We start from the raw sequence: 17,680 nt of genomic DNA, 5'->3' as shown, positions 1-17,680 counted from the left end.
CCTCACCAACTTGGACTGTAAAACTTCTTACTAATAAATAAGATCTCACTAACTCAAAAGCTATTCCACGAATTCCTACATTTTCAAATTTATCAAAAAGAATTGTATGTTCTGTTGTATCAAAAGCATTTTTAATGTCAAAAAAGCGCCATCTATAAAAAATACTTTCGAAATAGCTGACAGATGCCAACCCTCATTACTAAAGAGAAGGGTTGCACTTCAAGGTTTATCTTAAAAAAAAAATAAGGATTCTACGGCAAAAAGATATTAGTTGGGCTAAAATTGTGCTATTTCTCTTTCACGCATATATTTTTCGAATCTTGAACCGAGTTTATGGCCCTTTGACAACAGGGTTGCAAAGATTAACTTTTGGATTCTTTAAACAATCCCCTTTAACTTTCCCTAAAAGTTTAAAATTTTAAAAGATTCAGAGTTTTCCTTGAAACTAAAGGTTTGAAGGTTTGGTTTTACGTCCTAATCTCTTCCTGAGTTATGGCATAAATCCTATTTTAACAAATTTGACGCACCTTATATATTTCAATTTCGTTTAAAATTCATCTCCATATTCTCTGAAAATAACATTAGCTGTTCCTGAGATAAGACAAATATTCACCTCCATATTTTCTGAAAATAGCCGAGGGGTGTATTGACATTGCTCATTCGCCTGACCATTTTGAGACAGTTTCAATTAAATATTAAATAAATAAAAAACAAGTTTTTTTAACTGCAAGTAAGGAGTGACATTTAAACTTAAAACGAACAGAAGTAATTCCTTAATGAAAGGGGTTGTCCCCTCCTCAACGCCTCGCTGATTACGCCAAAATTTGACTCTTTCTCATTACTCTACTTTTTAGAATAATAAAAAACTTTAGAGTAGAGCGAGGCGTTGAGGACAGTACAACCCCTTTCATATACAGAATATTTTCTGTTTGTTTTAAGTTTTAATGTCGCTCCTTACTTGCATTAAAAAATACTTGTTTTTTATTTAATTTTGAAAATTTTTGAATTAATGTATGCTTTGATTTTAGCTCTCCACACGTGAATAATTAAAACGAAATTTGCATTTTTTTTTTTTTTTGTTAAATGGTTTTCTCATAGTTTTGATTGGACGATTTTGAGAGAAAAGGAGTGGGGGATGCTTATTTACCCTCCAATATTTTAGTTTCTTAAAAAGGCAGCTATATTTACGATCGTTTTTATTAGTGAAAATATTCGTAACTTACGTAACTCGTCAATAACTCGCTCTCTACAATAACTCGCCCTCTCGTCAATAACTCGCTCTCTACACTAAAGCTTAATTTTTTTAATTTTTTCCCAATTCCTTAAGAATGACCCCTGAATCAGAAAGGCCGTAGAAGAAATCGTTGATATTAATCAAATTACTTTAGCGTAAAGAGCGAGGTACTAGGAGGAGGTGAACCCATCATATGCGTAATAATTTCTTGTTATTTTAAGTTTTAATCCTGCTCCTTACTTTCAGTTGAAGAAACTTTCATATTTATTTTTTCATTCCTGTTTTAAAAAAATCTTGCGCCCCCTTCATTGAAACTTTCCTCTCTCATAACAAATTCCTCCATGGAAAGTTCTCCCCTCCCCTTCAACCAAAAAAATACCCCTGAAAGTGTCTCTGAACTTCCCAATAATCATTACTATGTGTAAACACTGGTCAAAGTTTGTAACTTGCAGTCCCTTCCATGGGAACTGGGGGGAGTAAGTCGCCCCAAAGACACAGTTTTCAGGTTTTTTGACTATGCTGAATAAAATGGCTATATCAGAATTTTCATCCGGTGACTTTGGAAAAAAATTAGTGTAAGAGGAGGCCTAGGTTCCCTCCAATTTTTTGGTCACTTCAAAATGACACTAAAACTTTTAATTTCCGTTAGAATAAGATCTTTCGCGACATTCTAGGACCACTGGGTCGATACGATTACTCTTGGGAAAACAAACAAAGACGCATCCGTGACCTGTCTTGTGGCAAAAAATACAAAATTCCACATATTTGTAGATAGGAGCTTGAAACTTCTATTGTAGGGTTTTCTGATATGCTTAATCTAATAGTGTGATTTTTGTTAAGATTCTATAACATTTAAGGGGTGTTTTCCCCTATTTTCTAAAATAAGGCAAATTTTCTCAGGCTCTTCACTTTTGATGGGTAAGACTAAACTTGATGAAACTTATATATTTAAAATCAGCATTAAAATACAATTGTTCTGATGTATCTTGTTGTATCCAAATTGCGTTTTTTAGAGTTTCAGTTACTATTGAGCCGGGTCGCTCCCTATTACAGTTCGTTACCACAAACTGTTTGATCCAGAGTCATGGCATGTATTTTCTGCTTTCGTTGTAAAGGAAAAAAGTTTTGAAAGGAATTTTGAAATTTAGCGTCGCTAATGATTGTAATTAAAGTGCTTACAAAGCTACCCATAATGCCAGTTCACTATGCTAGAATAAACTAGTTTCATATCAATGCCGAAAATTCAAAGGTTTGTGCTTCCATTGACGTCAATTCAGTTACAAAAGAGAAGATTGTATCTGACTATTTTCTTGCGAAGAACAGATCCCTTGATTAAATTGAAAGAGTGAGAGTTTTGTTAGATTTAAAGAAAGGTCAGGGGTATAAAGATGATATAGAAAATTGATTAAACATAGAAATAGAGAAATATATAAAAAATTATATAAACATATATATATATATATATATATATATATATATATATATATTTATATATATATATATATATATATATATATATATATATATATATATATATATTTATATATATATATATGTATATATGTATATATATATATATATATATATATATATATATATATATATATATATATATATATATATATATATATATATATATATATATATATATATATATATATATATATATATATACATATACATATACAGTCTTCCTTTTCTCCTTCTTTTTTTTTATGTGTTTGTGCTGTTGCATTGGTGATTTCTCTTTTCATGATATTATTCCAGGTTGGATCCAGTGCTGGTGGAGAAAATGTTTTAGTTTTCTCCCCGACAGACCTTTACCCTGGTCCAGGTTTTTAACCTGATATTGTTAATTATTGGTGAGATGGCACTTATGGCAAATTTCATATTCTTTCATGTTTTTTTTTTTTTTTTTTTTTTTTTTTATATGTATTTATTGACCTATTGACCTATTGACCTTGGCATGTTTTTTGGACTTTGATTGTTGGATTTTCATTTAGATGTTGGTTTGTTTTGGATTTATTTTCAATAACTTTTAATGCAACAAAACACAAATATTAGCCTCGGAACTCGGAACGATTTTTTGAAAGTTAGTAAGTGTAAGAGTCGTTGTTTTCTTTGCCAAGATCATTTTATCCCACGGACTTTTGTTAAGAGTACATTGTATAATAAACATTTTGTATGCAAGTTACGTGGTAAAGTTAATTGTAGAACAACCAATGTAATTTACCTATTAGAATGTAATGAATGCTGCCTACAATATGTGGGGGAAATAACTAATAATATATATAAAAGATTTTCTGGACACAAGACAACAGTTAATAATGAAAAAACTAATAACTATCTAGTACAACATTGTAATAATGGTAAATGTTCCATATCAGATATAACTGTCACAATTTTAGAAAATTTAGAGTTAGAAAATTTAAATAAAGAAGAGAAGAATAATAGACTACGTAAACAGGAGGATTTCTGGATCCATACTCTTGGTACAGCTTATCCTTTTGGGCTAAATGATCGTGTAGCGAAATATGGTGACATGTCTCAGGTTGTTGTTAAATGTATTGATGGTTTTATGGACCATCCTTCTTTTACTTGTCCTACTAAACGTAAAAAACGATCGACAGGACATAGGAAAAATAATAGAAAAAATAAATTAGATTTACATATGCTTTCTATAGATCTACGCCAGCTACTTGAATCTAGGGGTATGATTTCTGTAATAAAATGCCCAAATAATTTATCCAAGAGGAATTTAATCAAACTTTTCTGGATTGTTAAGAATAATACAGCTCTTGAATGTAATTTTAAAGTAATATGTGATACAATTTGCATTCTAACTAAAACGAAAAGAAAAAGTTTGATAAAATTGGTAATAAGGATAACAGATTATATTTACCTATTAATTTTACTTGTAAGCAGATTGAAGACATTAATTTACCAGAAATTTTAAATCAGCGGCATGTGAAACAGGCCCTTCCTAGTAATTTGAATTATAATGATAGTCCAGTTTTAACTTATAAATTTTCAAAAACTATTGGGCAAATTATTTTTAATTATAATTTAATACTTAAAAGATTAGATAGTGATATAAATTGGAAACCGGTTTGTTATTGTAAGCAACTTGGCCCATTTGTAAATCCTACTTACAAACACGTTATAAAAGGGGACTTGTCAATAATAAAGCAAGATGATCTTCAAATTATAATGAATAAAGGGGCTAATTTCCGTCTTTCTCATCATCTGAAACCATCGAGTGTTCTTGATGGCTTGGAAAATGATTTTGATTTATTTATTGATAAGTGGTGTAAGAAAGAGAATAAAAGTAAAGAGAGTTTTCAAAGTTGGAAGAATTTAATTATTAGTAGAATAAGAAATAAAATATATTCTAATTTAAAAAAGAGTAACACTAAATCATTATTTTATAATGCGAAGATTAAACAAGCAATTGCTAATCTGCAGAATGAATTTGTAATTGTGCCAGTGATAAAGCTAATAATAATTTTGCCATAATTTGTCAGAAGCTGTATTGTGATATCTTAAAAAGGGAGTTATGCACAACTATGTTTATGCACAACTAATGTTTATGCACAACTAATGTTTACGAAAAAATATATTTAGAGGATGAGAATTTAATTGAAAAGACTGAAGAAATACTTTTTAAAAATTTTAATATTAAAATAAATGACAATGATAAAAAGTTCCCTTTCCTATATTGGACAGTAAAATTTCATAAGAATCCCCCTAAACCACGGTTTATTGCTGGAGCAGCTAAATGTCCAACCCGCATTTCTGCTACTGACCTCTCTTTAATTTTAAAGGAAATTGTAAATAAACTTAAAACCTATTGTTCTGGTATTAAAAAGTTTTCGAATTTTAATCCATATTGGAGTGTTAATAATTCACTGCAGGTGATAGAGTCTTTAACAATAGTTTCAGCTAAAAGAATTGAGTCTTTCGATTTTGCGACAATGTATACTTATTTATCACTTAATGTAGTGTTAGATAATTTAAAAACTGTTATCAAGAAATCTTTCCTCTTATCTAGTAAAAGGTTCTTAAAAATAGACACTTATAATAAAAAAGCTATATGGACAAATTGCTTTATTACCCCAGTTAACTTGAGATGTTACAGCTTGGATAGGATTTTTGAGTTATTAGAATTTGTTTTATACAATACTTATATAAGATTTGGTGGTGATGTGTACAAGCAAATCGTGTGAATTCCCATGGGGGGGAATGCCAGCCCATTTATAGCTGACTTGTTTTTAAGTCAACTAGAATATAAATATATGATGGATAAGAATAATCCAAATAATTTAAAACATGTTTTGTCAAATAATAAAAGATATTTGGATGATATTTTGGTCTTAAATTGTAAGGATTTCATTGATATTTCTAAAAATATATATCCATCAGAGCTTACTCTTGAATCTAATCATGGCGCTGGTCATGAAAATCATTTCTTAGATTTAAATGTTAATATTTGTGATAATAATAAATTAAGTTTTAAAATGTATAATAAAACGGATGATTTTGATTTTGAAGTGATTAGTTTCCCATTCCCTGAAAGTAATATACACTCAAATATCACATATTCTACGTTTTTCTCACAGTTACTTCGTTATGCAAGGAATTTGTAGTAATTACATTGATTTTAAAAATAGATGTAAAATCTTAAGCCAAAAATTGATATCAAGAGGTTTTTCTGCAAATAAATTAACTTGGCAATTTAAAAAATTTAGTTTTCATTATAACGAACTTTTAAATAAATATCAAAAGAATTATCTGGAAATACTTAAAGAAATTTTCAACTAATTTCGGAGGTCCGACAAATGATGATGCAGTGCCATTTATTTTGAATTGTGTTTTTAATAGAGCGGATTTTTAAAAAAAATAGCCATATGGTAAAGATGAATTCTATAATTGTTTAGTTCATTAAATTTTTTTTGCATGAGTTAATATTTGTGATTTGGTAAATTTTATCATATTTAGTTTACCTATTGTTGCTAAAAAGAGGGATATATTAACAGGATAAGCTTGTTTTGGTGTTACTTGGTTGTTTTACATTTCTGTTTTTTTTCATAGGCATGTATTTTGGGGGTGATACCTGACACGGGGATGCCATGGATATTCTGTGGTAGCCACAACACTTGGCTGGGTAGAGAATTAAAGTGGCGAAACCCTATAGGCCAGTGTATTCTCCTGAAGAGCCCTTGTGTTGGGTTGTTGCCCCTGAATTATTGTCTTTATTATTTTTCTATTGTTTGGTAAATGACGACTTATACTTATTGACGACATGACTGCCTGTCCATGGATTATTCTTTATGGTTGATTGTGTTTGGCTATGCTGTTTGACCTATGTGATTGTATGGATGAGTAGGGTTAAGGCCTCATTCAAGTGCTGGTCTATATTAATCACTAATTTAGGAAAACAGTCTTCCTTTTCTCCTTCTGTTTCTCCTTCTATATATATTTATATATATATATATATATATATATATATATATATATATATATATAATATATATATATATATATATATATATATATAAAACTACACAGAGTTTAAAGTAAAAAAATGTGAAATGTATTTCTTTACTTAGCCCTATTCGTCAATCATTAACAGGGACGGATAAAGAATGAATATTTGGGGGGGCACCAATGAAACTTTGATTCGTTGAGTCCCGCAGACAGCGGGGCGAGGTCTGTACTCTATATTTATTCCGAATCATATGGCCAACTACCACCAGCGCCTCTATCCAACACCACTAGTCAAATGACCGGAACGATCGTAGACGAAGGTGTCGTACTAAAGTGACTTTCAAACTTTGATTCCAACAAATCTGCTGGACCAGATACCATCCATCCAAGGTTACTGATAGAAGCTGCAAGCATCATCGCTGTACCCCTTACAAACATCTTCCAGTCTTCGCTTGACTCCAGCAATATTCCATCTGATTGGAAAGAGACACATGTGGCTCCCATTTTCAAGAAAGGGGACAAATCCAGAGCAGAAAATTACAGACCAATCAGCCTAATGTCCGCCGTCGCCAAACTTCTTGGGATAGTCGTGAATGATGCAACCCACGACCATTTTACAACCCGCATAATACTTTCTAATAACCAACATGGATTCCGTTGCAACAAGTCGATGGAAACCAATCTACTTGAAACTTATAACATCATCAAGCCCCTCAAAGCTGGTATACCTGTTGACCTGATTCTCCTTGATCTAGTCAAAGCGTTTGATAGGGTCCCCCCCCAGAAGGCTCTGCACAAAGCTTCTCTCTGTTGAAAACATTTACTACCCTGAAATGGATAAATAAGTAAATAATTAGCTATATTAATACAAAACTTAGACTATGAATAGGTAAGAAGAATTCTTAGCACATCGTAACAATAATTATACATATGAAACTTGCTTCTAATTTCCAGCCCTTATAAATTCTAATCTTGGTAAGATCAAGTCTCTCCTCGCTAACCACATCACTAAGCCATACTAATTATTCTTTTGGACAAAACTGTGTTCACAAAAATTTAATTTTTTCTGCAATTATAAATTCCATAGTTCACACATGGACTATAGTAAAGCCAATATCACCATCTACCTTTCAAAGAGTTCTTTGAAAGCTTTGTTAATATAGTAGTTTATTTGTTTAAAGTAATAACATCACTGTTGGGCCCTGGGGCCCAAGTTATTTATCAGATAAATGTCCTTTTTTGCATAACTTATTTATCCCTTGTATCTTCAACATATCTTCAGTAACCAAAGTTCACATATTGACTATAGTAATGACAGTGCCACCATCTAGCTTTCAAAGAGTTTTTTAAAGGCTAGATCTGCCAGCGTCTGCGCATCTGCCAGTCGACCGTAAAATTACAAGATATTGTGAGGCAATTAGCCTGCTCTCAAAACAGCTCAAAAATAAAAGAAATTCCTATCTAGAAGTCAGGTTCATTTATCAAGGTCCAAAATAGTAAACTAGCCGTACTTTATCAGAAATATCTTTCAATAATCTGCTTCAGCAAATGGAAGCTTTTGCAAAAAGAATTTTGATTGATGCAACCTATCCAAATCTAAAGAAATCTACTATTCAAAAAGGATGTTGAATCACCGAAGTTTTGGCTCAAGAAACCGGTCTAAGCATTCAGATTCACTTCAGAGATCCTGACAGGCCTGAATTTTCTGGTATACTTCAGTTAAATAGCTCATACCAACGAAATATTACTTGCCTTAAAGGAAATACTTACAAACAATTTATAAATACTGAAAGAAGGGTAGCAGCCAGGTTTCATCTTCATATAAAGATTAAAAATTTCTTCTAAATTTTTCTTTGATCATTATAGCTTGTTAAAAGGTACTTGCGCAATATTATGGATTGTCGATTAGTAATTGATTTGTATGCTGTACCTACAAAAGTTTCATTACATCAGTTGAATCTGAGCAATCTTACAGACGACTTTCTGATATGGATGCTAAGGAGTGTCCGTTATTATGTTTAATAAATATTCGTACAAATGGCTGCACATTCAGAATCCAACCTCTAAGACTGGTCTAAAAGGCCTCGTCACAAAAATATGCAATGAAAAGAAAATTATTGTTTTCTATTTAATGCTTTTTAATATTTTGTTGGTTAGTTTTCAAACCCCCATAATTTTTGTCTTTTCTTTAGAACTAATGGGTTTTTTTCAGTAGATTTAGTATAGAAGATTCACTCTAAAACTGGGTGAAAAAAATTTTCTTTTACAATAAAATAAAAGAATCAAACTCAGATATTTCAACTGCACCCCCAGAACTGTTTCAACGGACATGGAGCAAAAAAGATATACAGACTCAAAAGCTGTATATTAATGTTGCAATACACTTGTTCTCAATTTTAACCCAATTAATGAAAATAGTCATTTCTAGCAACAGCATAATCAAACCAGTTTTCAATTGAATCGGATACAGTCCTTGCTGGAAATTTGATGAACTTGCATGAATAACCAAGCACATATTACAAATGTGAGTATTTTTGGGCGGCGAATTAGAACATATTGTTGTTGAAAGTCGTTACCTGTAGTGTCCCCGCTCCTTTGTGATTGAAGATCGTAAAATGGGAAAATACAAACTGTTCGATCTAGTCCTACCTTCATTTCAGGGATACCCCTTATTGCCATAAGTAGTTATTAAAACCACCAAAGACCAGAAAAATCAAGCTAGATATCTAGTCTTTTGCTATGGTATCCAAACTGAGCATAATAAGGCTGAAGCACATATTCGCAACTGGAATGATCACTTTAAAGAAACTTGTGCGAGGAGGGATAAAGATGTAAATAAGTCTTTTGAAGAGCAGCGCTTATCCCCTGATATTTTCAAGAGTCTAAGTAAAACCTACTTATTACTACCCACTAAAACTAAGGAAAAATCCAGCCTAGCACCATCAACTCCTACTTCTGCAGCAATATCAACTTTAAAAGAAATAATAAATGAAACTCAAGAGGAACTAATGAACACTAAGTCTAACCTAAAGAATGATATTTCTCGTGTCGTATCAGATACAATGAAAGATCGCCGAGTTTCAGAAACTATCAGTGAAGATATTGTGAACGAAGTTTATAATTCGATTTCCCTCGAATATAATGCCATATTTGAGAAAATTAAAAAATAACCCTTCAAAAACTTTATAATGCAGTGAACTTGCTTGAAAATAAAATTTCTAAATTAGAAGACAGGTTTGACCAACTAGAGCAGGATACCTTACTTGATACCCTAATTTTCTACGGTGTAAAACCAAACCCCAATGGAGAACTGATAGAAAATCTTAATGGAGTGATAACACAAATAATGGGCTTGCAAGATTTCAAAAAATGAACCTCTTAAAGGCTAGTCGATTCCGCATGCCGGCTACTCAAACTGAGAATGTGAAAATCGCCCCAGTTCTGGTAAAATTTTCAAGTTTAGATATTGCTCATAAAGTGTTTGCAGCAAAAAGCAAGTTGATAAAGTCAAGTGTATTTGTATTGGAATACCTAAGTAAAAAGTGTCAGGATCTATTAAACAAGGCTCGTAGCATCTTTGGCCCAAGAAGTGTTTGAAAAAAGGTAAAAAAAAAGGTAAAGCATACGGCATTAGACTTTATAGTCCCTACTGACGGTACTGATCTCTGTTTCTTGGCCCTTCAGCCAGGAAGTGCAATGGGGGGTTGGGGGTCAGCCATCCTGTGCTTTCGCACACCCTTCCTGTTTACCTTCCCCAGATTTTTCCAGGTACCCATTTAGAGCTGGGTCGACTCTGGCTAAGCTTACAGAGTCACGCCACTGACCCCCGTCCTAAAATGAAGAATTGGGTACACTGGGATTCGAACCCGCGTCCTCTCAGACAAAGGATCCCGAATCCAGAGCACCAGCCAACTCGGCCAGGACAAGAAGTATTTGGTCTGATATTGGACAAGTTCTAGCAAAAGTTCCGGGTGAACTCGTAAACACAAAATAAATTATTTGCATGAATGTATTAGTATGTGACTGGTATATATTTTCTTGATGTGTATGCTTTCCTCTGGTCATTTTTTTTACACTTTCTTTTTCATTTCATTTCATTTGTTTTTTTACTTTACTTTTTTTTTAGTCTCGGTATTTTAAGAAAACTTAAACATATTTTCCCTGGATCAATTTTGGAAATCCTTCTTCACTCCTTGATCCGATCTTATGTTTCTTACTGTCCAATAGTATGTATGTCAAACTTTCCTTCATTGTTAAAACCACTTTCTAAGGTTTACAATAAAGCTAGAAACCTCATTAAGGAAACTAACCGTTCAAGAGTTATCCCATTATGTGATCTCGAGTCACTGTATATTCTTTTGTGTGCATGTTTTACTTTTTCTCAGCTTCATGGTGACCTACCCCATCCCCTAAGTGTTCCGCCATCTTTCACCTCTGATCAGAATAATTATAATCTTCACAATACCCAAAATCATATTCAAGTTCCTTTTACTCCTTGTGTAAGGTCAGACTTTAATCCTTTAATTGCGAGTGATATTGTAGGGAATAAGTTGCCCGAATCAGCTCGAAGGTGCCACTCATTCGGTTTGTTCAAAAAAATTATTCTTTGGCTTCTTAGAAGTTATTTATCTATTTTTATATGTGTATATGTATATATATATATATATATATATATATATATATATATATATATATATATATATATATATATATATATATATATATATGAATAAGTATGTATGTAAATGTATATATATTTATTATTATTTCATTGGAGTCTATTTTATTTTATCTACTGATCTACTAAATTAATTGAGTCTATTGAATCTATTAGTCTATTTAGTTTTGTTTTCTATAGTTTTTATTTTATTTATATTTCCTTTTGTTTTCTTTTTTTGCTCTTCTCTCTTTGAGTAAGTGATTATTTTTTTTATCTCTGAGTAAGTGACTCGTTTATTTTCCCTCTTCTTTACAGGACAAAGAGCCTTTGGGGGAATAGTAAAATGTAATATTTTGTGTGTTTCGTGATGAATAAATCTTATCTTATCTTAAAAGGTGAAATATTTATTTGCCACCAATAGCCTAAAAGACTGTCAAACATGAGTTTTTTTCTGGCAGCAAAGATTAGTCAAAATCTAAATTTGGATTTTATGATTATAGGAGGCTTGAGAGACCGAACAGTGTTACCAAGCTCTTCACTCGAATCCTAGTATGAATCTACTTAACCAATTTACTTCTACTGATTAACGTTAATTGATGCTATTTGCCGCTTATAATCCTTTTCGTTGTGTGAAAATGTCTATATTTGACAACTAGCGCAATAAAATATGAATATAGTAGTTTATTTGTTTACAGTAATAATATCACTGTTTCAACCTGGGGCCCCAGCTATTTATCAGATAAATGTCCTTTTTTGTATAAATAATTTATTCCCTTTAAGCTTATTCCTTCAGTTCTTTTTCCTTTGGCAATTATTTTCCTTTTTAAGATTTGCAAATTGGCTAAGGTTCAAAGAAATAAAATCTGGACTATGACTCACCAGCTAGTTCAGGTAGATTTTTACGTCTTTTTGGATAAAATAGTAAAATAATAAATTCTCTTCAAGAAAGAAGATTCTTCAGCCGTCTACGACTGGTCAGTTTCAATCAAAGGGACATTCCTGTGTATGTTTGAAAAGAAGATATTATTTTTGAGTTGAGCATTATTTTTTTATTGAAAGAGAATAGTGATTTTTTCATCTAATTGTATTCTGATTTTTTTTTCTAGTATAGTGATTTTTTTTTTCAGAATAATGAGATTTTTAGCTGATATATTTTTTTGGAAAGTATTAACATCCCAAGTTGAGTAGAATAGACCTAGACGATGAGGATTCCCCGATGAACACCGCTGTCGATAAAGGTGGTCTTACATGCAAGTGTAAACAACCCGTTCGATTGCACGCGTAGCGTCCACTCCCTCTCCAAGTCGTACCGGATCGAGACAGCATCAGCTAGAAACGATTATAATAGTAAGTTCTCTTCAGGACGGTTTTTCTAGGCTTTTCAGGTAGCCTGCTGTTACAATCTCAGTAAGATTTCATATTTAGATTAAAGTGAACATTTCAGAAATACTATTCCTCCCCCCCCCTCCGGCTAACTTTTATCAAAAAATTCAAATTAAAACAAAAGTAAAGAGTACGACATTAGACTTTACAGTCCCTACCGGCGGTGCTGATCTCCGTTTCTTGGACCTTCAGTGAGGAAGTGCGATTGGGGGCTGGGGGCCAACCATCCTATATTTTCGCACACCCTTCCTGTTTACCTTCACTAGATTTCTCCAGGATCCACTTAGAGCTGGGTTGACTCTGGCTGAGCTTACAGAATCACGCCACTGACCCTCATCCCAAACTATGTATTTGGGTATACTAAGATTCGAACCCACACCCTCTCAGACAAAGGATCCTGAATCCAGCACACCAATCTACTCGGGCAGGACGGCTCCAATTTCAGGTTCTGATTAATATGATCCTTTTGATAAGGTATGTGCAAAATAAAAATAAATATGGAGCAGACAGAACAAGGTAAAATAAAAGCAACCTGAATACAGCTGGTTATTTGATGTAATGATGTGTCAAAATCTAAACCTTGGTATTAATTAATCTGATAATTCTGAAAAAAACTATATGATCTACAAATCCGTAACCAGATCACACAAGCTCATATAAAATCAATGTTACAGAAACAAAAGCAAAGTTTACGGTTTATGGTCAGTTAGTTTATAAAATATAAACTAACTCAAAGAAATAAATGGTAAACGATTTGTTAGAAACTACCTGCAATTTTTATAACCATGAATCCACTCTTTATGCATCATACTGGGTTTGTTGGCTATGGTGCCACAAAATTACGGCCAAAAAGTCATTTGAAGTTTTGAATTTGCAATTTTCTAGGTTTCAGAAGCAAAATTTCAGGTAAACGCGAATCTGCTACCCAATCTATTGTATAAATAAGAACGAAAACTAAAGGCCTTACACACAGACTCTGACTTCCTCCCATTGCTAGAAGTACTCTAGTGTCTAGGTTTTCGGTAACCGCCTGTTGAATCCTCGGTATAAATTTATAGTATTCCTTTTTCTCTGGAGTAATATGCACTTGAATGCCTAGTTTTTCATAAAGCTCAACGAACAAGAACTCCGATCCAAAATTTCCTAAAAAAATGTAGATTACAGATACAAGGAGCAATCACTAACCACAATAAAGCCATGTAAATACTTAACACTTCAACAAAACCACCAGAACTGAGAAAGTAACAAAACAATTAAAAAAAAGATAAAGCTTTTCTTAATCTCTCGGTTCAAAAATGTATGGAGGGATCTTTGAAATTCTGTTTGAGACTGAAATAATGAGGCAAAGTTTAATTGGACGGGGCGTGATTAAAACAATTTATTTCTATAGCTGGGTTACAAAAAGCCTAGTTGCTGGAACGTAAACAGATTCTTCTAGGGTCAAAAATAAATATGCTGGAGCAACAAGCAACAAACAGTATAGTAAAAACATCATTTGATATTTCACAGTTAATAGAAGACGTTACTGTGTGTTCCAATTTGAGTATTTCCCGTCAAAGATGGACAATAATTATGATTTATGTTATTATTCTCGGCCAAATTATGAATTGTAAGAATCTATCGCTGGGCAGCCTGATTAATATAAAGCCTTTTTGATATTTGTTAAGAAAAGAACGTTTGAAGAAAAGAGCATGTGAAGAAAATGTCGACTAGTGAAGAAGAGACAGTATGTTTTTGCATTTTAAACCGAAAAAATAACTGGTAAAGTGCTTTCAAGAGGCCAATAAGACTAAGATAAAGTTTATTATTCTAAAAAATAAAATAAAAATAAAACATCCAATCTGAGTACTCCCCTTCTCCCCCACATGGCTCTATCACCTGGAATGCAGGGAGAGAAACAATGAATCAAAAATGCTTTTACGGCTCTTAGACACCAAACGAGGGGAAATTTCTAGTCAATTTATTTAAATTATCCCAGGCAAAATGACAAGCAGTCAGGGGGTTTAAGTCTGTTCTGACAGATGAACTAAATGGAATCCAAATACTATCACATATTATCCTGGTATTATTATTAGGAATACAATTTATAGAATAGCCACAGACAAGAGACGGTCTAGCTTTAAGGGCCGATAAAATATCACCATGCAACTAAAATAAAAGCACTCACGCAAAAATAGAAAATGAATACAAATCAAACAATACTACTATTGCTACAATCAAGTTATAGAACGATTTGTTTCAGGGATAAGACTTCTTGCTTTCTCATATATCATAGAGAGTGGAATCAGGAGGAAAGCAATTGTTGAAATCCATAGAGTGGGGCAAAGAGACGTGAGACTGACTTATACTCTGACAGAAGCTTTTTAGAATAGACCCAGGTTTGAACTTTCTGAGAATTCTAAGATATCTTGACACCAGTAGTGTAAGCCCAATCAATTCCATATGGGCCCTGTCTCTTCGAATCCCGATCCCGGCACTTTTTTTAAGCTTGTTCAAGACGCAGGTGCTTTTTACGTTGTAGGAGTTGCTTGTTACGTAACAGGGAATGTATTCTTCAAGAATTCCTTGGTTGTTACGTAATACTTATGCATTTGTTTCCCAGTGTCCCGGTCTGTAATTTCTCTTCGAACAATCCCTGTGTCCCGGTCGTCATTTATATATCTTCCCTGTACCCCGTCGTCCCCTTTGTAGTTGTGTCACTGTGTCCCGGTCGTCATTTATATTCCCTGTGTCCCGGTGTCCCAGTCTGCAATTTTCTCTTTCAGGTTCCCGGTCGTCATTTATATTCCCTGTATCCCCGTGTCCCGGTCGTCATTTGTGTCCGGTCTGTAATTTCATCAGTTGACAAACATGACGTCAGTCGACAAACAATTTCATGACGCATACAGCTCAATCCTACAATGACGTCAGTCGACACACCTGAAGTCACTCAACAGACACAAAGACAACTTATTTTTATATATATAGATATATAGCTGTTGGGGGGGGGGCTTGGTGGGGGGGGGGGGCATCGCACCGCCAAGCCCCCGTGCGTGTAAGTCGTTACACACCATATTAGTTACCTGCCATTGTAGTTGTGTCCCTGTGTCCCACCTGTGAATTGAGATAGATATAAATATATATATTTTTTGAACTACATAAAACTTGCGAATATACAACATTCTTCGCTTTCCAATTTAACTACGTAAAACTTAAGAATATACAACATTCTTCCATGTCCTATTGTTTGTGCATATAAATAGATTGTTAGGTTTACCTAACTCTTGAACATGCAACATAAAATTGTCCATGGGAAAAGCAATCCGTATTCAGATCTATACCTGATTATTCTAATGATTGCCCTTTAGCTTTGTTGATGCTGATTGCTAATCAAACATTCCCTGTGTCCCCCGTCGTCATTTATATATCCCCCCTGTGCCCCCTGGCACCCCCCCTTGTAGTTGTGTCCCTGTGTCCCCGTCGTCATTTATATTCCCAGTATTCCGGTCGTCATTTGTGTCCCGGTGTCCCAGTCTGTACTTTCTCTTTGAGTGTCGAGGTCGTCATTTATATTCCCTGTGTCCCAGCATCCCGGTTGTCATTTGTTTCCCGGTGTCCCGGTCTGTAATTTCTCTTCGAACAATCCCTGTGTCCCGGTCGTCATTTATATATCTTCCCTGTACCCCCGTCGTCCCCTTTGTATTTGTGTCACTGTGTCCCGGTCGTCATTTATATTCCCTGTGTCCCGGTGTCCAGTCTGTAATTTCTCTTTGAGGTTCCCGGTCGTCATTTATATTCCCTTTATCCCCGTGTCCCGGTCGTCATTTGTGTCCCGGTCTGTAATTTCATCAGTTGACAAACATGACGTCAGTCGACAAACAATTTCATGACGCATACAGCTCAATCCTTACAATGACGTCAGTCGACACACCTGAAGTCACTCGACAGACACAAAGACAAACTTATTTTTATATATATAGATATATAGCTGTTGGGGGGGGGGGGGGCTTGGGGGGCATCGCGCCCCCAAGCCCCCCGCGCGCGTAAGTCGTTACACGCCATATTAGTTACCTGCCATTGTAGTTGTGTCCCTGTGTCCCACCTGTGAATTGAGATAGATATAAATATATATATATTTTTTGAACTACATAAAACTTGCGAATATACAACATTCTTCGCTGTCCAATTTAACTATGTAAAACTTAAGAATATACAACATTCTTCCATGTCCTATTGTTTGTTCATATAAATAGATTGCTAGGTTTACCTAACTCTTGAACATGCAACATAAAATTGTCCATGGGAAAAGCAATCCGTATTCAGATCTATACCTGATTATTCTAATGATTGCCCTTTAGCTTTGTTGATGCTGATTGCTAATCAAACATTCCCTGTGTCCCCGTAGTCATTTATATATCCCCCTGTGCCCCCTGGCACCCCCTCTTGTAATTGTGTCCCTGTGTCCTGGTCGTCATTTATATTCCCAGTATTCCGGTCGTCATTTGTGTCCCGGTGTCCCAGTCTGTACTTTCTCTTTGAGTGTCGAGGTCGTCATTTATATTCCCTGTGTCCCAGCATCCCGGTCGTCATTTGTTTCCCGGTGTCCCGGTCTGTAATTTCTCTTCGAACAATCCCCCCCCTGTGTCCCGGTCGTCATTTATATATCTTTCCTGTACCCCCGTCGTCCCCTTTGTAGTTGTGTCCACTGTGTCCCGGTCGTCATTTATATTCCCTGTGTCCCGGTGTCCCAGTCTGTAATTTCTCTTTGAGGTTCCCGGTCGTCATTTATATTCCCTGTATCCCCGTGTCCCGGTCGTCATTTGTGTCCCGGTCTGTAATTTCATCAGTTGACAAATAATGACGTCAGTCGACAAACAATTTCATGACGCATACAGCTCAATCCTTACAATGACGTCAGTCAACACACCTGAAGTCAC

The sequence above is a fragment of the Artemia franciscana genome, chromosome 21 (assembly GCF_032884065.1).
Source record: "Artemia franciscana chromosome 21, ASM3288406v1, whole genome shotgun sequence".
In the NCBI taxonomy this organism is placed as follows: Eukaryota; Metazoa; Arthropoda; class Branchiopoda; order Anostraca; family Artemiidae; genus Artemia; species Artemia franciscana.
This window is presented reverse-complemented; position numbering follows the sequence as displayed.